Source organism: Euprymna scolopes, chromosome 14 (assembly GCF_053919585.1).
Source record: "Euprymna scolopes isolate OS-2025 chromosome 14, ASM5391958v1, whole genome shotgun sequence".
Taxonomy (NCBI): Eukaryota; Metazoa; Mollusca; class Cephalopoda; order Sepiida; family Sepiolidae; genus Euprymna; species Euprymna scolopes.
This window is the reverse complement of record NC_136495.1, coordinates 7746590-7774368: the sequence shown is the minus strand read 5'-3', so window position 1 is coordinate 7774368 and position 27779 is coordinate 7746590.

Here is a 27779-nt window from a genome sequence, read left to right as displayed (position 1 = left end):
AAAGCCCAAAATACTAGAAACACTCAGGAGAGAGAGATTCAGAAAACCGTCGGACGGTGGAGAGGCAAATGAGGCATCTATTATTACGGCAGAAGGGTGGCTGGATTAAACAGCTGATAATTATCATAGGAGGTTGTACTCTACACACAAAAGAAATATGTAACGTGATCCGGTGGAGAATCCGGTCTAAATAAAATAAAGAGAGTCAGTTGATACGAAAAAGGATTTATTTTGTGGATGGGGTCTGATCTTTCTTAGCCCAGTGGGGTGTGAAAACCTATGGAAGAATAGGATTGGGGCAGTAGAAAAATGTATGGAGATTTTGAAAAATGCGTACATTTAAAAAAAAAAATGAATAGTAGGAATGTTATATTATGACGGGTTGCCTTGCTGATAGTCGATTTAGGAAATAAACTATTATTATTATTATTATTATTATTATTATTATTATTATTTACATTATTATTATTATTTACATTATTATTATTATTATCATTATTATTATTATTATTATTTTAAAAAAAGGTAAAATGTTAGATAATGAACATTATTATTGTTTTGTAAACTGTTATGTAGAAAAAGGTATGCAGAGAGAATGTTATTGAAACAAAGGAATATTTAGAAAAATATTTAACTTAGAAAAAAGTTATCCTGGAATTTGGCCTTGATGGGAATATAGATTTTGAAACAGTAGAGAAGTATTGGAAACGTGTTTGGAAGTTACGTATCAGGTTATGGAAGTCAATGACGTAATAGGATCTGTTAGTTTAGATATAAATATACGATTTAGTTACAGAGTCAAATAGAGTTTGGGACAAAAGTCCAAAGGGGAGAAGTCGAGGAACGACAGTGGGACGATTGAGTCCCTAGCGACGGGCCTTTGGGCATGGCGCAGGGAGAGTAGACCAGCGTGCAATCTTTCAACAAGGAAACACTAGACGACAGCAAGAAACAGCAAGAAATAAACACACTTGATTAAATGCACACGATTACATGAACATTGAATATACATTGTTACACGGATATTGTTAGACTGGAATAATGTGGGACTTGGATATTGCTAGATTGTGGTATTGTTGGAGTCGTATATTGTAAGACTGAGATAGTGTTGGACTGGAATATTTTTGAAATGGGATATTGTTGAAATGGGATATTTTTTGGACTGGGAAATTGATGAACTGAAATATTGTGTCGGTCGGCACTAACCTTATTTGGGTTTAACTCGCTTCCTCCAAAGGAGAAAGTTTCATGGGAGTATGAAATTTACAAGCGGTTCCCATGTCGCAGGGATATTGTTCGACTGCGATATCTTTAGACTGGGATATCTTTAGACTGGGATGATGTTGGACTGAGGTATTTTTGGACTGGGATATAGTTGGACTGGGATATTGTTGGACTTGGAAAGTGTTAGATCGGGATAGTGTTAGATATTGATATTGTTAGGTTGGGATTTTGTTAGATTTGGATAGTGTTAAATTGGGGTATTGTTGAACTAGGATATTGTTGGACTGGGATGCTGTTAGACTGGGGATTTGTTAGACTAGGATATTTGTTAGACTAGGATAGTTGGACTGGGATATTGATGAACTGGGATATTGTTGGACTGGGATAGTATTGGATTAGGATATTGTTAAATTCGGGTATTACTGAACTAGGATATTGTTGGATAGAAATAGTGTTGGCCTGGGATATTGTGAGACTGGTATATTTTTAGACTGGGGTATTGTTGCCCCGAGATATTGTTGGACTGGAATATTTTTGACTAGGATAGTGTTCGAAAAACATGAAAAGAGTATATGTTATATGTTAGACGGGGTTGTTTATAGAAATGGGACGATTTTAAAAATTCCCCCGATTCCGATGCAATTACCGATTTTGTTTTAAATTTTTGATTCCGATACGACTACCGATTCCGATTGTTTGAAAATCATTTAATTTTTAGCTGTAGAGTTGTTTTTCTTTAGCTTACCGTAAAAAAACCTAGGTGGTCTAGACATTAGAAAATTTTATTGTTTGTAACTTTAAACCAATGCATATTTACCATTTTATTTTTGTTAACAATAATGGAAAATTAGGTTTTAAACAAAGTAAACCAAATAATAAACAATTACAAGAATCGTTTTTTGCATTGGAAAGTAGATATCATTTTCTCTGATTACGGTGCCGATTTCGATATCTTAAAAGTTTCCGAATTTCTTGATTCCCGATTCCGATTAATCGTCCCAACAACAGTTATTTACTTCCTTCCTTCCGTGATACAATCGTGGGGGAGAGTCAAACTGAAGTCCCTTACGGAGGAGCATTCTGGCTTATTAAAAAGTCCCTGTGCAGTTCCATTGGCATTTATCAGTACTTATTCTGAAAGACACAGAAGCGCACAGGACGATCTCCTAGAAGTGCACAAGACGACCAACACAATTGCTCAATAAACATGGAACAAGCCATCTCAATAATGGCATAGATTGTGTTGGTTTTGTCGAGAATAACTCCTAGCTGGAGACGGGTATAGGAAGCCCATTCTTAACTAAAAAAAAGGCCTAATTTTTATAAATAATCTAACAGAATATTCGTTCCAGGATATTTATAAGCAATATGTATAACGTTAAATTTTTGTTTCGATGGGGTAAGGCATGAGGTGCGTTCAATAAATTTCCAAACTTTTTTACAGGCATTTTATAATGTTGTAGACTCTTGAAAAGTCAATATCTTATCGCTCAACTTGGCCTTTTTGGTCAAGATCAAAGTGTAGTATCTGTTCTTCAGGTGCTGCACTTCCATTTCTTGTTCTCTTTCGGTGGAGGATCAGTCCTTCACGACTGAGATATTTTTTTATTTTTGTACCTTTTCTCCACGTTAAAAAACGACCCTGGTGTCTAACTCTGTCCCGTGGGGAGGCATAGTAAATAGGTACAGCTTATGATATGATCAATTGTGATGATTTAAGGCTCAAATGAACAGCTACAGTAGGACTCGGAATACACCCTACTAAAGTTTGATTGTCTTAGCTGGTGAATATCAAAAATGAAATCTTGACGTGAGAACACTTTAGAAGAATGATACGTAATAAAATTCAGTTTTAAACACGGAAATGCCACAAAAACGTATGGAATGCTTTAGACTATTTTAAGACCATCTTGCATGAATCGAGCATCAGTTTTGGAGTGTCATGAGAGATTCAAGGAAGGCAGGGAGTCTTGGAGAGCTACTTAGACGTGTGAGAGGAGTAAGGTAATCAGGACACCAGAGTTGATTGGCCAAATAAAGAATTTCATAGATAACGACCGTCGTGTGTTTATAGAGACAATAAGTGCACAGTTTGATGTCATTGTGGGAACTGTATGCACAATTATTCACAAGGAACTGAAGATGTGGAAGATTTGCGCGAAGTTTGTCCCAAACGTGCTCCATTCTTGTCATAGACAAGATGGGAATCAAGACACTTCCTTAAACTCCCAATAGTCCACATTTTTCTCCGTGTGACTTTAGATTATTCTCTTACCTTAAGAAAAACTTTAGAGGCTGTCGTGATTAGACAATTATGCAGATGAAAGAGGATGTGATGAGGGTCAATAACATGCTTACACATTCCAGAAGTTGTTGGAACGTTACAACAAATGCAGTCGGAGGCTATTATCTGGAAGGAGACAAGAATTTAATGCGTGTACTATCAATAAAAGTACCCGAACGAAACAGTTTGGAAACTTATAGAAGGCACCTCGTACGATTACAAAGTATAAAAAGAAGTTTACAAGAAAAAGTAGTGCACCCAAGTTACTCACTGTGGTGCGTAGAATAACTTTTTTACTGACCTCCAACAAGATTTGAGACATAAGGAGCTAATGTAAAGTAGAGACTATGCCTACAGAGACATTCTAAATAGGGAGATGAGTAGCATGATATCTGTTAACATTATATTTAAACTTCAGCGTGTTAATGCAATCGAGGAAATAAGGATACATGGAGGGAATTCCAAAGTCTAGCAGTTCAAGTGAAAAAACATTCAAGGTAAAAGGCTTTGCGGCATTGAACGAGCGGTGAGTCCAAAAATTCATTGCTCAAAGTTAAGACACCGGAAGTGGACTCGGTTTACCTAAATATGAAATGGAACGGAAGTCACGAAACATGAAACGAAATACGAAACCATATGGAAATAATTTATTATAAAAATATTTTAGTTTTAACACTCTTTGTGCTATTTTTTTTTTTTACATTTCTATAAATAGTTTTGTTTTTGTTTTAACACTTGTGTTATCTGGAGAAAAAGTAATGAGAATTTTTATCATTGACATTTTTATAAATGATGTTTTTCACAAGTTTTATCACATAATTTTGTCATAAATAATGTATGAAAGTTTTTGCTTTAACCCTTTATGTGTTATAAAAAAAATTAACTTTGTTTCATGCTTAGTGATTTCCGTTCCATATTTAGGTAAACCGATCCACTTCCGGCGTTTTAACTTTGAGTACTGACTTTTTGGACTTAACCGAAACAACTACAGAATAGAGCGATGAGATTTTGCTGCTTGTCAGGTCAGTCGGTTGTATTTACGCCGAGGGGAGGGGTAGAGCTACGAGTTCGTCAGAGCACATTCCATTAAACTGCTTATAAAAAAGCACAGAGATGCAACATTGTGGCGATTGAACAAGCGTTAGAGATCGGTTGACATTGCGGAACATAATAGATTGGAAACTCTTTTGAGGACCCAGCCCAATAGAGAGAGAGACAAGTGGAAGATGCGCCGACCCATCCGTGACAATATTATTTAATGCATGGGGCCAATGAAAGCCTTGTAGATATATAGGCTACTATTTATCTTATAATTTATAATGATCAGTTCATAAGTTTAGGAGTTTACCTTGTCCATACATATTACTGACACTAACGTGCGAACACAATTGTTAACATTTTGTTAAATAGTATAACTCACATTTTGATAACGTAAATCGAGTATAAAGGGTACACTCCCTAAAATAGTGTTTATTCATATTACTCATCGTGTTGTCTAGAATATATATATCATAATTCATAATGATCGGCTCTTTAGTTTAGGAATAAGCCCTTTACATAGAAATATATACATACACGCATTGAAGCACAGAAATTAGGGCCCGTGACTTCTGGAAAATCTACAACAGTGTAGTAAATAATGGGCAATCAACAATTCTCTCACAATCCAACAATCATGAGGTTCTTTGCTCAGCAACCGACAAGGCTAACATGCTTGCCAGTCGGTTTGCTTCCAACTCCATGCTGGACCCTGCTAATCACTTCCTCCCTGGCTTTCCTTTGCGGACAGACGCCACACTAGACGATCTGAAAATCACCCCTTCTCAGGTGCATGCTATCATAAGAAATCTTGACACTGCAAAAGTATGTGAACCTGATCTCATCCCGGCTGTGCTATTAAAAAGTGCTCCGTAGAAGTAGTACCAGTTCTCTCCAAACTTTACAACAAAAGCCTTAATTCATCTTGCTTTCCTGCCTGCTGGAAAACTGCTTCTGTGGTACCAGTTTTCAAGAATTCTGTCAAAAGAACTGACCCATTAAATTATCGCCCCGTTAGCCTCCTCCCACTTTTCGCCAAAATATTGGAGTCCATAATTAACCAAGATCTAGTCCATCACCTTACAGATGCTAAACTTCTGACTGGATAACAATATGGATTTAGGCAAGCCCGTTCAACAGCAGATATCCTTACTGTAATATCTGAACGTATATACCATTCACTGGACAAAGCGGGGGAGGATAGAGCGGTAGCTCTACATATATCTAAGGCTTTTGAATGGCATGAAGGTCTTCTCAGGAAAATCAGATCATACGGTATCACTGGAAGAATACTTAACATAATAAAATCCTTCTTAGATAAGAGAAAAATCCCGGTTGTCCTCGACGGTCGTACATCTAAACAATATGATATAAATGCGGGAGTGCCCCAGGGGTCTATCCTTGGACCTCTACTGTTCCTGATATTCATAAATGACCTCCCCGACAAAATTGCCTCTGAGATGGGTATATATGCTGATAACACCACACTCTATAACAGGCACGACAGGAAAACAAATGAACACATATCTAAAGAAATGTCAGAAACACTAGAGGATGACCTCCAATCTGTAGTGGAATGGCGACAAAAATGGATGGTCACCTTCAATGCTGCCAAGACTAAACTTGTTTCCTTCAATAACTACAAGAAACATTCTCTACCACCAATAGCAATGGCCAAAGACTCTTTATCTGAAAGTGCGTCTTTTAAACTCCTCGGCTTAACGTTCACAGGAAACATGAGTAGGAACAATTACATTGAGAACATTGCCAGGACCGCTGCCAAAAAAGGTTCTCTCTACTGTGCTAGAAAGCTATTAACGCCCGAAAGTATCCTGTACCTCTACAAGGCCACCATTCGCCCATGTATGGAGTATTGTTGTCATATTTGGGCTGGTGCAGCTGGTACTAGTCTCTCGCTCCTAGACAAGGTTCAAAAGAGAGTCACCAACCTAATAGGTCCTGAACTGTCATCTAAGCTTAAACCTCTGTCCCATCGACGAAATGTTGCACCCATCTGCCTGTTCTACAAGTATTTTAACGGGGAATCATCTGACGAACTGCAAGCACTTGTATCCCCTCAACCTAAATACCCCAGACAAACCCGACAAGCAGCTAAATCCCACCCCTTCACAGTAGAGATTCCTAGATGTAAGAGAGCCTACTACTCCAGTAGTTTCTTCCCCAGCACCGCTAGACTTTGGAATTTCCTTCCGGACCCCTGCTTCCCCAACTGTATTGACATGCAGAAGTTCAAGTGTAAGGTGAACCGACATCTTGCTGCCCAACTCCCTACATAGTACCTTTGTAGATTATGTCCCTGATAGTAGCCCCCTACATCAAAGTGGCAATGTGCCTTGTTTGGAGTGAAAATGTAATAAAAAATATATATATAAACACATACTGATACCTAACTTAATATATGGAGAGATGTGCGTGTGGGTTATTCTGAGACAAGATTAGTGTCCAGTTAAGTAAGAATATAATTATATGCTGCTTGACCTATAATTATAGAAGACTGTTTTTTTATAAGTCACCAAGTAGATTACCAATCTTAGGACGAGTAAAATGAATTTCTTAAACGAAACAGTTTTGCACCACCATTATGGTCCCTTATGAATATTAAAGTCAATTTTTATTCCACTTTTGCTTAACATCTATTAAATTATTTTGATTCTAGAAAATGTAAAAAATTGAAGACTTAAGCTTAGGGTTTCAAGGAATCTTCCTTGATTTGAGTCTAAGAACTATGGATTAAAGTCAATACAGATCCGATATTTTTGGATTTTCAAATAAGATATTGTGGCCATATTATTTTGTTTGCCTTTTTCTAGATTAGACACAAGATTAAGTGTGAATCTGATTAAATTGTTTATGTGGAACGAACTAGATTCGAACTTGGCACACTAAGTTACTCAGTTAATGTCATTTCATATTATATTCTTGTAAAAACTGAACATTTAGAAATATCGAATACAAGATTCCTAAAATACAATTTTTACGCACCTCCTTTTCACCACGTTTGCATCAAAATACATTATAAGCAACTTTCAGATAAAGATCACAGTGTAGTATCTGTTTTGATGCTACATTTCATCTTTTCTGTCCTCAGTCAGTGGAGGAGAAACTGTTCATGACTGAGACAATTTTAATTTTTTGTTCCTATCTAGAGTGCCCTTTTTGAGGGAGCTGGATTTTCTCCACATTAAAAACCTTGGTGTCTAACTCTGCTCTCGTGGGGAGGCAAGTAAATAGGAATATCACTATTTCTTACGCTTCGCACCTGTATCCTAAAATTCATAATGATCGGTTAATTAGTTTAGGAATGGTCCATGTACATGCAAATATACAAATAATAAATATTCCTAATGAGGGGTAAATGGTTAAAACTGAATAAACTTCTTTTAAAAAAAAAAATGGCGCCCACGTTGCTTTGTTGCGTACCAAATTGCTTGAAACGGAAGTGCAATGGCTGAAGATCTTCGGAGTGGAACCGCTGAGAGACGTGGCCTATTTCGAAGATATGTGAATAGCAAAACTATAAAACGGTAAACGCAGCCAACAAACTTGATTTCTATACTGTACTCGAAATCCTTCCATTGTTTGTCCGTTCGTCTAGAAATACAGAGAACATTTATTAGATAATAAAATGATCGGAGGGTGAATCGCTTAGAAACTTAATATATCATTGTCACTTAAATGGTTTTATTTGTCGACAACAAAAAAATTATATTAATGCTATTCATATCGGGGGAGGGGAATCATTCAAATCGAACTATGTATAGATTAGATTATCGCGATCGATTTCAAATACAAATTATTTGTTGTTCGTTTTCTTTTTCCTTCTTCATAACAATGTAGTTTTTACGACTCCATTTAATGTTGAAATGTTTTTTTAATAAAATGAAAAGGAAAAATATCTGTAATGTACTCTGCACGAAAATGGAGTGAATGTGCTTTTTATTCGTTAAAAACAGACAATCAATTTAGTCGTACATGACTTTCAAAATGGCATTAATATTTTTTTCTTTGTTTGAATCAAATTCGATCGGTTACTGATTTCGATTTCATTTCAAACCAGAATTCGATTGTTTGTAACTTTACTTATCGAACTTATGAATAAATTGATGTAGTAGTAGTAGTAGTAGTAGTAGTAGTAGTAGTAGTAGAGATGGTTTATTGATCGCTTACCAATTACTTTATTCTAAACGAATTGTGGAAAGTTATTTAAGCCATAAGGTGCCTGCAAAATCGATGGCATAACTCCATTTTCATTATTATTCTAATTCTGGCCCGTATCTTTATTTCATGGGATCTAGAGTATAAAAAATACTTGGCAACATAGCTATTATATATTACATAGAAAAATGCGAGCATGAAAAGTAATATGGTTAAGATTATACTTAGAAAAGAAAAAGGACTAGTTGCTAAAACCAGAAAAGAAAAAGACGATATTCTAGTAAAAAAAAAAGAAATATAATAAATTTATAACTTAAAATATTTAAAGAATTAAGATTTTTTTAATTCAATTTAACAACGTCAATTTTTAATGCTTCAATATTTTAAGTTATATATTTCTTACTAGAATATTTTCTCTTTTTTACTGTTTTAACAACTAGTCCTTTTACTTTTCTAAGTTTAATCTAAGACTATATATTACTTTTCATGCTCGCATTTTTCTTTGTAATATAAATATATATATACATATATATATATATAGTAAAATTTGTAATTAGTAAAGACCTGAAGAGAGTGCTCAATACTATTGCAGAGCAAATATGTGTTTTATTTTTTTATTACCGTTTTATCTGTTCAGTTACATATGTTTCGGATGTGTTGTGAAGGAACATAACTGGCTATACACCGGTTACAAACTGTATATATATATTGGACTGTTTGGCAGACAGCGGCAGACAAGCAGTCGCAGTAAGACGGATAGTCTTACGTGTTGATTATCAGACTTTCTTCCCCATACTTGTTACTATGTACTTCTATTTACCTTAGGCGAGCAGCCTTACGTTTCTGTATTATAAATAAACCCCATTACACATACCACTCGGTGTAACTCACGTTTGTCTTTATTTCCTAAGTATTTAGGAATATAACAATGGCGACGAAAGGATGTTCTTTCTCTTAACAGAGATAAATTACCGTACCAAGGACTGTGTACAATGCAAGGATTTTTTGTTTTACGAAAAAAAAAAAACTACACAAGGATTTTTGACCACGTGCGTCAATGAATTTAAAAAATTTTCCTACCTAAAGTAGCGAAAAGTACGGATTTTTCTTCGTAAAGAACTCACAAGAAATTATAGAAACATGTTCAAGGTAAAGTGGAATTTATATTTATTTTGACAAGTAAAAAAAAAAAAAAAAAAAAAAAATGGTCGCAAGTTGAATTCGAAACTACACTAAAGGATTACGAGTTTCGAAAGAAAAAATATAAATACAACGACTATTGTACCATTTTATGCCACGTGGGAACGGCAGCCATATATTTTTTTTTTTTTTGGAAAATTAATTGTTTGTTATTGCCTTTATATAAATAATTGGAACTATTTGTCGTGGGAAGTAAGAAATATTTTGTGTATGAACTTACGTTGTTGAAAAAAAAAAAAAAAAAAAAAAAAGAATTATTTTACAAAGCCTGTTGAATTACTATGGATGAACTTTGTTGAAACGTGTTGTGTCTGCATATTGCTACTAATTTACGATATACGTAAATTTACGATTTTTCTTTGGAATTATTGTGTAGAATTCGAAAAGACATTTTTGTACTAGAAGCTAACATGGAACAATTAGCAGAGTTAACTAAGGCTCTAGCCCTTAGCATCCAGGAACAGACAAAAATGACTCAACAATTTTTAGCGCAACAACAACAACAACAACAAATTCAACAACAACAGCTACAGCAACAGCTGCAACAACAACAAGAAAGAACACAAAAAACTTTAGAGGCACAACAAGAACAAACAAACATACTACAACGACAAATGTCGACACAGCAAAAGAATTTAGAAAAGCTAATTCTAACGTCGACCGGGAAGAAGACTAATTTTTCTGCCGAGGGTATTTCAAATTCACTAACGGAATTTCGTTACTCCCCGGATACTGGTGTTACTTTCCCTGCATACTACAGAAGATACGAAACAATTTTTACGAAAAGATGTTTAGACTGGACCGATGAGGAAAAAGTTACCCTGCTACTACAAAAACTGGGTACTGATGAAAACACCAAGTATGCAAATCTAATTCTACCAAAAAAACCGGAGGAGGTTTCGTTCGAGGAAACAATTAGTACCTTGTCGAAAATATTTGATAAAAGGGATAGCCTATTTCACTCTAGATACAAATGTTTGAACATTCAGAAGGCAGAAGCTGAAGACTATCTAGAATATGCTTGCACTGTGAACTGTTTATGCGAATCATTTAAATTGAATGAAATTTCCGCAGACCAATTTAAATGTTTAATCTTTGTACAAGGTCTCACAGCACCAAGGGACAAAGATATACGTTCACGGATCCTAACAATTATGGAGGCGGATCCTAACATAACATTGCAAAAAGTCACTGAAGAGTGTCAACGTCTGATTAACATAAAGAAAGACAACACTCGCATTGAAGAGAAAAATATTTTTAAGGTGCAGCAAGTAAAAAGGCAAGGGACCACAAGAAAGTCCAGGTTCCAAGAACACAGGATCCTTAAAGGATACAAAGACCCAAAGCTAAAGTGTAAATGTTGTGGTAGTTTAAGACACAACAATAAGACCTGCTGGTTTAGGAACAAAATATGTTATGAATGTGGTCTCAGAGGTCACAAGGGAACATACTGTGCCCAGAAGAAAAGACAAGGGACCGATAATGTAAATACGCTTCGCATGAATAAAGAAAAAAGCTGCGAAAGACGGAAATATGTTGATGTTCGGATAAATGGACATCTGGTTACATTGCTTCTGGATAGCGGTGCAGATATTAGTATTATAAATGAAGATATATGGAAAAGGATAGGTCGACCTGAATTAACGAAAACCAGAAAGACGGCGAGAAGTGTGTGCGGCAAAAGATTAGAGTTCAAGGGAGAATTAAAATGCAAAGTGACATTCGCTAACCAGACTCATAAATCCAAAGTGTACGTCGTACCAGGAAAGAATACATGCCTGTTTGGGGTAGATTGGATTGTCCTGTTTAATTTATGGGAGAAACCCATAAATTCGTTTTGTAACGTTTTAACTGCAGAAAAAGCAAACCAAAGGGAAGACTTCCTGAAGGATTTGAAAACTGAATTTCCCAATGTTTTTGCCGAAGGACTAGGACTCTGTATTAAGACAGAGGCAAAATTTGAATTAAAGAAAAATGCCACTCCAGTATTCAAACCTAAAAGGAATGTGCCTTTTTCAGCGATGGACGCAATCGAAAAAGAGTTGGATAGACTTCAACAACTGGAAGTCATTGAAAAAGTTAACCACACAGATTGGGCAAGTCCAACCGTGTATGTAAAGAAAAAAAATAACAGAATAAGGGTCTGTGGAGATTTTTCAACGGGTTTAAATGACTGTCTATTGGACCATAATTATCCCCTTCCGTCCGCAGAAGATCTGTTCTCTAAGCTTAACGGAGGAAAAATTTTTTCTAAGATAGACCTCTCAGATGCTTACTTGCAAATTAAGATCAGCGATGAATGCTCCAAATACTTAGGCATAAATACTCATAAGGGCATTTTTAAGCTAAAGAGGCTTCCTTTTGGATTAAAGGTTGCTCCTGCTATTTTCCAGCAAATTATGGACACGATGCTGGCAGGGTTGGAATTTTCAATGGCCTACCTTGACGATATCCTAATTAAAAGTGAAAATTTGCAAGATCATAAGAAGCATGTAAAAGAAGTATTCAAAAGAATACAGGAATTTGGTTTTAAATTTAGCCCAGAAAAATGCGATTTTTTTATGAAAAAAATTAAATATCTAGGTCAAATAATCGACAAAGAGGGTCGAAGACCGGATCCACAAAGGACTGAAGCAATTGAAAAGATGCCTGCTCCAGATTCAGTGACAAAATTAAAATCGTTTTTGGGATTAGTTCAATACTATGCAATTTACATCCCTAACATACATAATTTAAGAGCTCCTCTTAACGAGTTACTGAAAAAGGGTGTTAAATGGAACTGGAATAAGGAATGTGAATCTGCTTTCCAAAATATCAAAAGATGTCTACTGTCAGACTTAGCATTGGCACATTTCAATCCAGAAAAGGAACTAATACTAGCAACGGACGCCAGTGATTACGGTGTTGGCGCTGTATTACTTCACAAGTATGAGGATGGTAGGACAAAAGCTATCGCCCATGCTTCAAGAACGTTGGTTGCAGCGGAGAAAAATTACAGCCAAATTGAAAAAGAGGCGCTGTCGATAATATTTGGAATTACAAAGTACAATCGATTTCTCCATGGACGATCTTTTATTTTGCAAACCGACCATAAACCCCTACTTACCATATTTGGATCAAAGAAAGGCATTCCCACACATACTGCGAATCGATTACAGCGATGGGCTGTAACCCTCTTAAACTATCAGTTTAAGATGGAACATGTATCCTCAAAAAAGTTAGGACACGCAGATGCATTATCACGGTTGATCCCTAAAAGAAGCGAAAGTTCGAAGAAACGGTAATTGCTGCGCTTAAAGACGAAAGTGAATGTACAAGTTCAATGTGTAATATGATACGTGAACTTCCGGTAACTTTCGGAAAAAATAAAAAAAGAGGCAGTAAATGACATTTTCATTAAGAAAATGAAAAATCAATTGGGATGGATAAAAAAAAATAAAAAGGTAGATCAAACAACGCCTTTTTCCATCTGTGAAGATGTGCTCATGTATGGTGAGAGGATCGTAATTCCACTAACGTTACAGAGGAAAATTCTGAAGGAATTTCATACAGGTCATCCGGGCATTTCGAGAATGAAATCCCTTATGAGAGGATATGTGTACTGGCCTGGTATGGACAAGGAAGTTGAAAAATGTGTCAAGACATGCAGAGGATGTCAATTAGCAGCTCGAGATCCTCCAGTAAAAACGACGCCATGGCCAAAGACGGACCTACCCTGGTCACGTCTGCATATTGATTATGCGGGACCTATAAATGGTTATTTTTACTTGATTATTGTAGATTCTTTTTCAAAATGGCCAGAAATATTTAAGTTTAGACATCCAACAGCAAAAAACACTGTGAGTGCGCTTAATGAAATTTTTAGCCGTTTTGGAGTGCCAAAAACCTTAGTGAGCGATAATGGAACAGCATTTACTGCTCATGAATTCAAAGAATTCTGTGACTCACTAAATATTCTACATATGACAACACCTGTGTACCATCCACGATCGAATGGGTTGGCCGAAAAATTTGTAGATACGTTTAAAAGGGCACTTAAGAAAAATCTTACTACGGACACAGACGAACAATGTATTCAAACATTTTTAGCAATTTACAGGGTGACACCAAATCCTAATAATAATGTCAATTCTTCCCCGGCTGAGCTAATGTTTGCAAGAAAGATAAGATCTGTCTTCGATAGGCTGCTACCAGAGAAAAAGAAAGTTTTTAAAAAAGAAAACCTTAATACCAAGTGCTTCTCCCCAGGTGAAAATGTATATTTCAAAAATTTTCAAAATGGACGAAATCAGTGGGTTGAAGGTATTATCAAAAAAAGGATTGGGAGCATGGTCTATACCATCCAAGGATTAAGTTTTGTCTGCAAAAGACACAGAAATCAAATACGTCCCAGACTGTCTCCAAATGTGGAAGAGACACCAATGGAAACATTGTGCGATATTTTTGATATACCAAAACCAGCGTGTGTACCGCAAACAATGAATATTTCGCCTGAACCGACCATACGGGCTGGACAGAAACCTTTACCCCGGGTAACGCTGACCAGAAGGAAAAGCGCAAGAAAGAGAAAAGTTACCAGGAGATTAAGCCCTGACCCTAAAAGGAAGAGGTATTTAAGCTAAAATCAGGAAGATTTCAGCTTCAGGGGGAGGTGTTGTGAAGGAACATAACTGGCTATACACCGGTTACAAACTGTATATATATATTGGACTGTTTGGCAGACAGCGGCAGACAGCGGCAGACAAGCAGTCGCAGTAAGACGGATAGTCTTACGTGTTGATTATCAGACTTTCTTCCCCATACTTGTTACTATGTACTTCTATTTACCTTAGGCGAGCAGCCTTACGTTTCTGTATTATAAATAAACCCCATTACACATACCACTCGGTGTAACTCACGTTTGTCTTTATTTCCTAAGTATTTAGGAATATAACAGGATGCCGGACCATGTTTACGATCCAGCAGCGTCGTCATGGTCCGACATCCGAAGCATATGTAACTGAACAGATAAAACGGTAATAAAAAATAAAAAACATATATATATATATATATATATATATATATATATATATCATACAAATCGCTCTATATTATTGTGGTTATTTAACACAATAAAAATTTTAGTCTTGGCTTTTCTTTATATCTGTTTATTTGTATATATAAAAATAATATTTATTACAATAAAAGAATAAGATAGTGCATATATTATAGAAATAGAAATTATCATTCATTCAAAATATCGTGTTTTTACGAAAAAAAAACATTGAAAACTGGAGATAAAACGTCACTGGGGGAAAAGTCGTTATGGTAACCAACAGCCAATCAGAAGAAATCGTCTCTATAAAACATAAATGTTGGAAAAGTTGCTATGGGAACCAACAAAATCAGAAAAACTGTCTGTTACATATTCTGAGAACTTTTGAATAGCAGTAATTTATTGTAACTTTTGTTTTGCTGAACGAAAAATTAAATTTTTTTATTTCAAAATATAGCTGAGAAGGTGATCTATGAACTGTAAAAATTGTTTGAAATTTTGTCACAAAATGAGCGAGCGGTGAAGTTTAAAGCAGTTCTAAATTAGTAAAACTAACACTTGACCACATATTAAAACACAGTAGTTTTTAAATGATACAAAGTGTCATAATTTCGAGATAGCGGTATATACGTTTAAAAACAACTCTTTGTGCAAAGGTTGTTGCTTGAATATTTAAGAGGACGGCTCAACAAACACTTGTTTACATTAGACTTGAAAACAGCCATGTTATAGTCTGCTGGGAAGTAGCCCCGCACTATTGAGTTCTACAGACGGGTACGTACAGGAAAGAAGTTTGGCTCATGGATGTTTCGTTTAGTTTTAGAGATATGGAAAGAAGTGGGGACATTGTTTACAGCTGTGGTAGCTAGACGGGTGTTTGCTGCGAATGTTCTACAGGGGGGGGGCATATATAGAAGCTCAGTCCAGCACTTGCAATAAGACTATCTATAAGACAGAGAAAGACTCGTAACGTCTCTTCTGGGAGAAAAAGGAAGTAGGGAGAAGAAATGTGTTTTGCCCACTAGATTTCGAGGCTGGCTTTGTACCTTGTAAAGGATGAAAAGGTACTCTTAGCAGCTCTGCACTTCATCGTAGAATGAGTTTAGTTCTTGTACAATTATAGGATTGCGTTGAGAGTGAAATACCATTTGAAACAGAAGAAAGATCCAACCATGTTTTTCAGTGACTTAGCAAAGTATCTGATATAACCACGTTTCAAATGTAAAAAGAAAAATCATAAGAAACTAAGAATTATATATATATATATATATATATATATATATATATATATATATATATAAATGAGCAAACAGTTAATATATATATGAGCAAACAGTTAATAAAATATGTTAAAAAAACACTTTGAAATGAGTTAAAAACATATTTAATCTGAAAAGGAAACACTAGATAAATGGATAGTCCTTAATTCGCGGAGTTTCGAAGAAATATTTTCCTTCTCATCAGAGGGTAGGAATTAGCAAAATTCGGGATCGGATTTTGCATGCAGAAGTATTTGATGAAACAACAAGTAAGTCAAAGAATCTTAACATCTAATAACAAAAAAATTAAATCAGCCCAAAAAATCCCTTTCCCAATTAAACCCAAAACTAACTGTAATTGTAATAACAAACATCTTTGCCCACTCAATAATGACTGCTTCCATAAAGATGTTATATATTCTTGCACTATTACTGAGCTCCCACGCAATCCTCGTATAACAGACACTAATATTTCGTCTTCAATTTATTCTTCTTCCCATCTTCCATCTGATATAGTTACTAATCCAATACACCACTGGAGCAGCCCTTCCATCTACAATCATACAACTAATAATAATAATAATAATAATAATAATAATAATAATAATAATAATAATGAGAATAATAATATTTCTCCTAACAGCAATCCTAATACTAGCAACACTCATTATCCCCTCCAAAATAGTCCTCATACAGACATTGTCCCACCATTTGTTGAACACAATGAACAAAATTCAAACTATTTTACTAATACAAATCAGCAAATTAATATTAATGCCAGACCTCGAGCTTTTAATAAAATACATACATATATCGGCGCTACTTCAATATTAATTAAGAAAAGAATATCAAACCACATTTCTTCTTTTAACAACCATAATTCTAATAATAACCAAGGAACTTCTCTAACCACTTTAATTAAAAAACTTAACTCTAACAATACCCCCTTCTTAATCAAATGGACTATCATAAAAAAGTTAAGTCTTATACTCCAGGCTCTAGGTCATGTTTCCTCTGCACAACCGAAGCTATAACTATAATTACTTCTCCTCAAAGTAACAATATAATAAGTTCTATCTGTAAACATAAGTCCAAATTTCATTATGGCAATTTTGAAATTACATAGTTATTACTTTTACCCTTTATATAGATATAAAAAAATTAACTTTATCGTTTTCCACATACTTCTTAACAATTTATAATTTAATAATCTTTTATTTTAATTCTTTATCTCTTCTTTGCATGACCGGTTATTTATCTGCATTTTTTGCTTTATTCTTTAAACTTTCCTATCTAATATATCAATCTACCCACACTTTCATATCTTGTATGTATATTTATTTATATTTTTTTCTATATGCATTTACTTACTTTTTTTCTTGCTTTTTCCTTTATTTGCATATACTGGCCATCTTCTCCCCTTAAATAATTTTTATTTTATTTTATTTTATTTTTTACTTTTCATTTTTTATTATTTTTTTATTTATTTATTCTTTATTTATTATTTATTTTCTATTTATTTATTAATTTATTTATTTATTTATTTATTTATTTTCCATTTAACCAGTCTAACAACTCTTGCTGACATTTTTTAAGTGGTGACCTGTACATTTCAGTTGACATGTATTATTTTGCCCTATATATTTTTTTCACGCCTTTAACATTTCTTTTTTTCTCTCTCCTCTTTCTCTTCCCTGATCTTTCTTATTCATATTTATGTCTCGGAAGTAGAGTGAAAAGCATATCTTATTTTTCTTTTATTAATATTATTGGAATCTTTTCTTTTTTCCTTGTACACATTTTTGTGAATTATTCCATGGATTTCTGCCTTTGGATTATTATGGACCATCTTCTTCCAATTACGGGATTTCCTTCGATTTTACTTGTACAAATGGAAATTCAATTAACTTTCTTGAAGTCTTACATTTGGATTTTACCGTCACTGGATATTTTATCTTCCACCAGACTATCCATTCATATGTAATCACCTTTTTCTTCACCATATTCCCTCTGCTTCACTTTTTTTGTTTTCAAGGAAGATCTTTGACTTACTTGTTGTTTCATCAAATACTTCTGCATGCAAAATCCGATGCTTAACTTTGTGTTCAACGATTAACTAAGAACAAAAAAGAAATTCGTTCTATACTATTGTCACTAACAGCGAATTTGTAAAAAAGTTAGTGAAGAATTCCAATTAACTTTTAATCGAAATAATAAAAGCATTGAAATTAAATAAATAACCCAGGCTTAGCGGATTAGAAAACAAGTCCAACCGAAAAGTAAATTCTGCAAAGGAAAAGGTCATGTAATGCATGTTTTTTTTTCAAAAACAGTAATTGTTATGTTAAAAACATAACAATAACATAACAATTAACAGTATGTAAGTAAATAAATGTGAAAATCCGGGAAGAGTTTATTCAATTGCATCTAAAAAAAAAAAGTAATAACTATGGCAAAAGAAAATTGGACACCAGAAGTGATTTGTCGTTAATGGACGAAGTAACTTGGAATAAAATGAGACGATCTAAGTTACAAAGTACCGATAAAATAGCCAGGAGTATATCAGTAAAGAGATTAAAATTCAAAAGAAAAATTTTAACAAACGTGACTCAGGAAAATAAAACGTACAAAACGAAAATCTACGTTTTAATAGGAAATAAAACTAATTTATTCCGTATAAATTGGATATTATATAACCTATGGGAAAAGCTGAGGAAGACTTTCTGTAGATATTTGAATCCGGAAAAAGCAAATTTAAAAAAATAAATTTAAAAAAGTATTTTTAGATGTAATTTGTATTGAAAGACAAGGTTAAGCCAATTTTTCCAAGCAAAACGAAAAGTACCGTTGTCATCATTAAAACTCGTTGAAAACGAATTACTGATACTGAAAAAGATTAAAGTGATTGAAAAAATTATCATTCTGATTGGGCAACTATGTGAACAAATGAATAACAAGTTGTGGTGATTTTTCAACTGGTTTAAATGGTTGTATAAAAGACCAAGGTTATCTACTTCATACTTCCTACCCCAAAAAAATATATTTTCTAAATTCAATGAAAAGAAGAATATACACAAAAATCAATACACACAAAGGATTATACAGATTAAAAGACTATATTTTTTATATTTGTTCCAAGAAATTGCTTAGATTGGATTTCGTGATATTTGGACGATATTTTTTATCAAGGTCAAGATATAGATGGACATGAGAACCACTTTGGGAAATGTTCAGAAGAATACAATAATACGAGTTTAAGGTTTCGTTTGTGATTTTTGCTTCGGTAAGATTTTTTTTTTTTACACAGTGATCACCACTTATCAAGGCCCGGAAGCCACTCAGGGATAAGGGTTATTGCAAGTACATTACGTTAGTGTGGAGATTTGATGAAGTGTTTACTTAAGGGGGCGGTTCATTAGGAATTTGTTAACATTGGACTTGAAGACATCCAAGTTGTAGTCCGGTGGGAAGCAGGCAAACGGAACAGAGTTCCACAGGCGTGCAGTTCTCAGAAAGAAGCTCTGTTCATGGAATCCGCGTTTTGATCTAGGCACAGATATAGAGTGGGGGAAATTTTTCACAGTGGATTCAGGTAGACGGGTGTTTTTCGTGAAAGATTGGCGAGGGGGGACCAGAGATTGGAGTTCAGACGAGCATCTGCCATGGAAATAACGATAAAACAAGGATAGGCTCGCAACGTCTCTTCTGTGGGAGAGAGGTTGCAGGGTAGAGAAAAGGGCATCCCTCACTAAGCCACGAAGTCTATTTTGTACTCTGTCAAGGCAGGATAGGCTGTTTTTAGCAGCTCCTGCCCAGATATGGCAACAGTATTCCATCCTTGGACGTACTTGGCTTTTATATAGATAGAGAATTGCATCAGTAGTGAGATATCTTCTGGAGCGGTAGAAGGATCCCACCATCTTTCCAGCGACCTTGGCAACAGACTTGATGTACATGTTCCCTTTCAGATCAGGAGTAAAGGTCAAACCCAGAAGCTTGTCAAAACACGGGGCCTCACTCAAACGAGAACCAAGATGTGAAACAATAAAGAATATGCTTGTGCCAGACAATAAGATGACGCTACAAAATATAGAATATTGTGCGTAGCTGAAAACAGATGTATTGTAAAAAGTTACTTCCATAAACTAATAAACTTAAAACGAGAGGACAATAAATTTATAAACGTGGGTTAGAAAAAAAATTCAACCGAAAATAATATAAAATAGAATATCTAGGACAACTAATAAAGAAGAAAGAAAAACCAACCCTAACAAATGTGCAACAATAAAGAATATGCTTGCGCCAGACAATAAAATGAAGCTACAAAATAGGGTTATGAATTTAACGTTCGCCTCCTCTAAAAAGCACCCTGTAGTATACACAGACACATGCATATATAATTTCTCGTTTTTGATATAGATTAGCGTGTGGAAATTGCATAAACGCTGACCAATTATTCGCTGCTACCTAGATTCATTTTCTTATTGTGCCAAATTTTACAACATTCACACGAGAATATTGTGCGTAGCCGAAAACAGATGAATTGGCAAAAAGCAATGAAATTATTGAAAAAAGAATCCGTTGCCAAGGGAGTTGACTGATAATTGAACAAAGCCCGTTGATATTTGTGTGTGTTCTTTCGGTTTTAACTTTTGTCTCTTGAGCAATTTGATTGGTGAGACATGTTGAATAAAACATTCGATTAATACTCCGTTCAAACTAAAATGGCGTCCGTCAGGATCGATATTTACGCGGGCTTTTTTTCAGGTCAAACGAAAATACAAAGCTGACTGATCGTGCGGTTGTGAATTTGCTTGGTCATTGAAGAGTTCTATGTTTTCGATCATTTCTCTCCCTAATTGATTTATCCAATTGTACGGAAATACTTACCACTATATATATATATATATATATATATATATATATATATATATATATATATATATATATATATATATATATATATATATTTTTTTTTTTTTTTTTTTTTTTTTTTTTTTAAATATATATATATATATATATATATATATATAATTTGTGGTTTTTGTTATGTTTAAGTTTGTTTTTGTTTTACTTGTTTTTCTTTTTCTTTTACGTCTCTCTTTTTATTTCTTTTCTTTGTTTTATTTTTTTAAAAGATATACGTATATATTTTTTTACATTTTACTTTTTAATTCTCTTTTATTTCTTTTCTTTGTTTTATTTTTTTAAAAAGATATACGTATATTTTTTTTACATTTTACTTTTTAATTCTCTTTTATTTCTTTTCTTTGTTTTATTTTTTTTTAAAAAATACGTTTATTTTTTTTACATTTTACTTTTTAATTCTCTTTTATTTCTTTTCTTTGTTTTATTTTTTAAAAAGATATGCGTTTATTTTTTTTACATTTTACTTTTTAATTCTCTTTTATTTCTTTTCTTTGTTTTATTTTTTTAAAAAGATATACGTATATTTTTTTTTACATTTTACTTTTTAATTCTCTTTTATTTCTTTTCTTTGTTTTATTTTTTTTTAAGATATACGTATATTTTTTTACATTTTACTTTTTAATTCTCTTTTATTTCTTTTCTTTGTTTTATTTTTTTAAAAAGATATACGTATATTTTTTTTACATTTTACTTTTTAATTCTCTTTTATTTCTTTTCTTTGTTTTATTTTTTTAAAAAGATATACGTATATTTTTTTTACATTTTACTTTTTAATTCTCTTTTATTTCTTTTCTTTGTTTTATTTTTTTAAAAAGATATACGTATATTTTTTTACATTTTACTTTTTAATTCTCTTTTATTTCTTTTCTTTGTTTTATTTTTTTTTTAAGATATACGTATATTTTTTTTTACATTTTACTTTTTAATTCTCTTTTATTTCTTTTCTTTGTTTTATTTTTTTAAAAAGATATACGTATATTTTTTTACATTTTACTTTTTAATTCTCTTTTATTTCTTTTCTTTGTTTTATTTTTTTAAAAAGATATACGTATATTTTTTTACATTTTACTTTTTAATTCTCTTTTATTTCTTTTCTTTGTTTTATTTTTTTTTTAAGATATACGTATATTTTTTTTTACATTTTACTTTTTAATTCTCTTTTATTTCTTTTCTTTGTTTTATTTTTTTAAAAAGATATACGTATATTTTTTTTTACATTTTACTTTTTAATTCTCTTTTATTTCTTTTCTTTGTTTTATTTTTTTTTTAAGATATACGTATATTTTTTTTTACATTTTACTTTTTAATTCTCTTTTATTTCTTTTCTTTGTTTTATTTTTTTAAAAAGATATACGTATATTTTTTTTTACATTTTACTTTTTAATTCTCTTTTATTTCTTTTCTTTGTTTTATTTTTTTTTAAGATATACGTATATTTTTTTACATTTTACTTTTTAATTCTCTTTTATTTCTTTTCTTTGTTTTATTTTTTTAAAAAGATATACGTATATTTTTTTTACATTTTACTTTTTAATTCTCTTTTATTTCTTTTCTTTGTTTTATTTTTTTAAAAAGATATACGTATATTTTTTTTACATTTTACTTTTTAATTCTCTTTTATTTCTTTTCTTTGTTTTATTTTTTTAAAAAGATATACGTATATTTTTTTACATTTTACTTTTTAATTCTCTTTTATTTCTTTTCTTTGTTTTATTTTTTTTTTAAGATATACGTATATTTTTTTTTACATTTTACTTTTTAATTCTCTTTTATTTCTTTTCTTTGTTTTATTTTTTTAAAAAGATATACGTATATTTTTTTACATTTTACTTTTTAATTCTCTTTTATTTCTTTTCTTTGTTTTATTTTTTTAAAAAGATATACGTATATTTTTTTACATTTTACTTTTTAATTCTCTTTTATTTCTTTTCTTTGTTTTATTTTTTTTTTAAGATATACGTATATTTTTTTTTACATTTTACTTTTTAATTCTCTTTTATTTCTTTTCTTTGTTTTATTTTTTTAAAAAGATATACGTATATTTTTTTACATTTTACTTTTTAATTCTCTTTTATTTCTTTTCTTTGTTTTATTTTTTTTTTTAAGATATACGTATATTTTTTTACATTTTACTTTTTAATTCTCTTTTATTTCTTTTCTTTGTTTTATTTTTTTAAAAAGATATACGTATATTTTTTTACATTTTACTTTTTAATTCTCTTTTATTTCTTTTCTTTGTTTTATTTTTTTAAAAAGATATACGTATATTTTTTTACATTTTACTTTTTAATTCTCTTTTATTTCTTTTCTTTGTTTTATTTTTTTTTTAAGATATACGTATATTTTTTTTTACATTTTACTTTTTAATTCTCTTTTATTTCTTTTCTTTGTTTTATTTTTTTTTAAAGATATACGTATATTTTTTTTTACATTTTACTTTTTAATTCTCTTTTATTTCTTTTCTTTGTTTTATTTTTTTTTTAAAGATATACGTATATTTTTTTTTACATTTTACTTTTTAATTCTCTTTTATTTCTTTTCTTTGTTTTATTTTTTTAAAAAGATATGCGTTTATTTTTTTTACATTTTACTTTTTAATTCTCTTTTATTTCTTTTCTTTGTTTTATTTTTTTAAAAAGATATACGTTTATTTTTTTTACATTTTACTTTTTAATTCTCTTTTGTTTCTTTTCTTTGTTTTATTTTTTTAAAAAGATATGCGTTTATTTTTTTTACATTTTACTTTTTAATTCTCTTTTATTTCTTTTCTTTGTTTTATTTTTTTAAAAGATATACGTATATTTTTTTTACATTTTACTTTTTAATTCTCTTTTATTTCTTTTCTTTCTTTTATTTTTTTTTAAAGATATACGTATATTTTGTTTTTACATTTTACTTTTTAATTCTCTTTTATTTCTTTTCTTTGTTTTATTTTTTTAAAAAGATATACGTATATTTTTTTTTTACATTTTACTTTTTAATTCTCTTTTATTTCTTTTCTTTGTTTTATTTTTTTAAAAAGATATACGTATATTTTTTTACATTTTACTTTTTAATTCTCTTTTATTTCTTTTCTTTGTTTTTTTTTTAAGATATACGTATATTTTTTTTTAATTTTACTTTTTAATTCTCTTTTATACTTCTGCTTTCCCCCCTTTCTCTGTATTTTTCTTGGTGTTTCTATTTTCTTATTTCTTTCATCTTTTCTCTGTTTTTACATTTTTACTTTTTCTTTTGTCTTTTTTTCTCGTTTCTCTATTTTTTGTTTTTTTTTTTCTTTTTTCTTTTCCTTCTACTTTCTGTTTTCTTTTACTTTTCTGTTTTTCTTTTAGTTTTTCTTTTTTCTTTTTCTTTTATTTCTATCTTTTCTTCTGTTTTTTATGGTTTCTTACTTTTCTCGTTTCATTAATATTGTCTTCAAGTTTTTCTCTTCGTTCCATTTTTGTTTTAATTTTTCATATTATTTCCTGTTTGTTTTCTCGTTCATTTTCACCTTTTGATTTTTACTTTTTTATTTTATTTTATTTTATTTTATTTTATTACTTTGTTATTTATTTTCATTTTGCTTTATTCAGTCTTCTTATTTTCTTTTCTTTTTATTGTTCTCTCCTTTTCATTGTATTTTTATTTATATATTTATTTATATTAAATATTTATATACACTTCTTTATTATATATTTCTTTATTTATTTATTTATATTTTTATTTATATTTTTATTTATATTTTTATTTATTTATATATTTATTTATATTTTTATTTATATATATTTTATTTATATTTTTATTTACAAATTTATTTATTTAACATTATTGTGTTTTAATTTATTTCGTAACATTTTCTTTTTCTTTTTTATTTATATTTTTATTTATTTATATATTTATTTATATTTTTATTTATTTATTTATTTATTTATTTATTTTACATAATTGTATTTTTATTCATTTCGTAACATTTTCTTTTTCTTTTTATTTACATATTTATGTATTTATTTATATATTTATTTATATTTGTATTTATATATATATTTATATTTTTTATTTGTTTATTTATTTATTTTACATAATTGTGTTTTATTCATTTCGTAACATTTTCTTTTTCTTGTTATATATATATTTATTTCTTTATATTTTTATTTATTTATATTTTGTATTTATTTATATATTTATATATTTATATTTTATTTATATATATATATTTATTTATTTACATTTTTATTTATATATATATTTATATTTTTATTTATATATATATTTATTTATATACTTATTTATTTATATATTGATTTATATTTTTTATGTTTTATTTTTATTTAAAAAATTTTTCTTTTTTATTTTCTAATCTTTTTATTTTATCATCTTTTTGTATTTTCTTTCTTTTTTGGTTATTTTAAAACTTTTATTTCTTTTAGTGTTTTATTTTATTTTCTCATGTGTTTTTTCTCTCGTTTATACATTACTTTTTTATTTTCTTCTGTTTTGTTTTTTTTTTGGCGAGGGGCTGGTTCATTTTTTTATTTTTATCCTTTTTTATTTTCTTTGTTTAAATATTTCTATTTTCATATTTTCCTTTGTATTTATTTGCTTATTTGATTTTTGTTTTATTTTGCTTTTTTTCTTGTTTTATTCTTTTCCTTTTTTGTTTTTAGTATACCGCTTAGTCTTTTTCTCTTTACGTTATTTCGTGTTTCTTTTTTTATAATTCTTACAGATATTTAACAGAAAACACAGTTTAACGACATGGTGTCATTAGTAATTGTGTCTCCTTTTCCGTATTATTTTTTCTTTTTTATTTCTTTTTATATTTTATGTTTATTTTCATTTTTTTCTTTCTATCTTTTTTCTTTTTACTTCATATTTTTTTCTTTCGTTTTTCTCTGTTTTTCACTTGTTTTTTCTTTAATTTCCTCGTTTTCTTAACGTTTTCTTTTCTTTTTCACGTTTTTTTTTTCTATATTGTCGTTTTATAATTTTTATCATTTCATTTGTTTTCTTTTCTTATTTTCCTTTATTCATGTCTTATTTTCATTTTCACTTTTTATTTGTACTTTTTTTCTGTCTTTTTTCTCTTTACTTCTTATTTTCTTCGTTCGCTTATTTTTGTTTGTTTGCTTTTTCTTCCCTTTTTTATTTTTCTCGTTTCTTTTTTAACTTTTTCTTTTCTTTTTGCTTGTCTTTTGTCGTTTATTTAATACTTCTTTTCGTTTCTACTTGCAAATGAACATTAAAGAAAAGATAACTCTTTTACGGTGGGGCATGGAATCAAATAAACGTTTTAATCGCATTTACAATGAAGACTCATTCAAATGTCGACGGTTTCCTCTTCGCCGATTGATGTTAACTGCTAACAAAACAGTAGATCGAATTTTGCCCGGTTATTCAACAACAAAAGAACTAAATTCCTCCGTGGCAGAAAACTAACAGATCTTTTCTCGATCAATGATCCATCGTAATCGATATTTAACTGTTTCTTAATTAGACGATCGCGAAATACGTTGTGTGTGTTTTTATTCGAAAAACTAATAGAAGCGTCTGATGTTGGTGAATCATAGCATGGATAAGAGTTCTAGTTTTCACTTACCGATGTTTTATACACACGTGTCGTCGTCGTCGTCGTCGTCGTCATCGTCATCGCTGTGAACACAGGCTTTTGATCGTCTGTAGTCTGTATAGTTTAAGTTTATATGGTTTATTTAATGTTTTATTCTGGCCACGTGTGCTCGATGGGCATGTTATATAGGGGTGGGTGTTATCTATATGACGGATATATATATATGAGTATCTAGCCTTGCTATATATTATTATATATATATATATATATATATATATATATATATATATATATATATATATATATAAGAGCAAACAGTTAATGAAACATGTTAACATGTTATCTATATGACGGATATATATATATATATATGTGAGTATCTAGCCTTGCTATATATATATATATATATATATATATATATATATATATATATATATATATATATATATAAGAGCAAACAGTTAATGAAACATGTTAAAAACACTTTCCAAAAGAGTTAAAAACATATTTAATCTGAAAAGGAAACACTTTATAAGTGGATAGTCCTTAATCCGCGGAGTTTCGAAGAAATACTTTCCTTCTCATCAGAGGGTAGGAATTAGCAAAATGCGGGATCGGATTTTGCATCCAAAAGTATTTGATGAAACTACAAGTAAGTCAAAGATCTTACTTGATAACAAAAAGTGAAGCAGAGGGAATATGAGGAAGAAAAAGGTGATTACACGTGAATGGATAGTCTGGTGGAAGGTAAATAATCCAATGACGGTAATATCCAAAAATATAACTCCAATAAAGTTAATTGAGTTTCCATTTGCACAAGTAAAATCCAAGGAAACATATATATATATATATATATATATATATATATATATATATATATATATATATATATATATATATAATGTGGATTATCCAGGTCCATAAAAAGAGAAAACGACTAAGTTACGCGTCTACAAGGCAAAAAGAGACCAAACACACAAATCCGTTAGTCAGAAGTATGGTCATATCGACATCTAACCAGGGATCCTCGAGAAAGGTCACGTTACGTTTCCATTTGCTTAAGTTGTTACCCGAAAAGAGACAGAC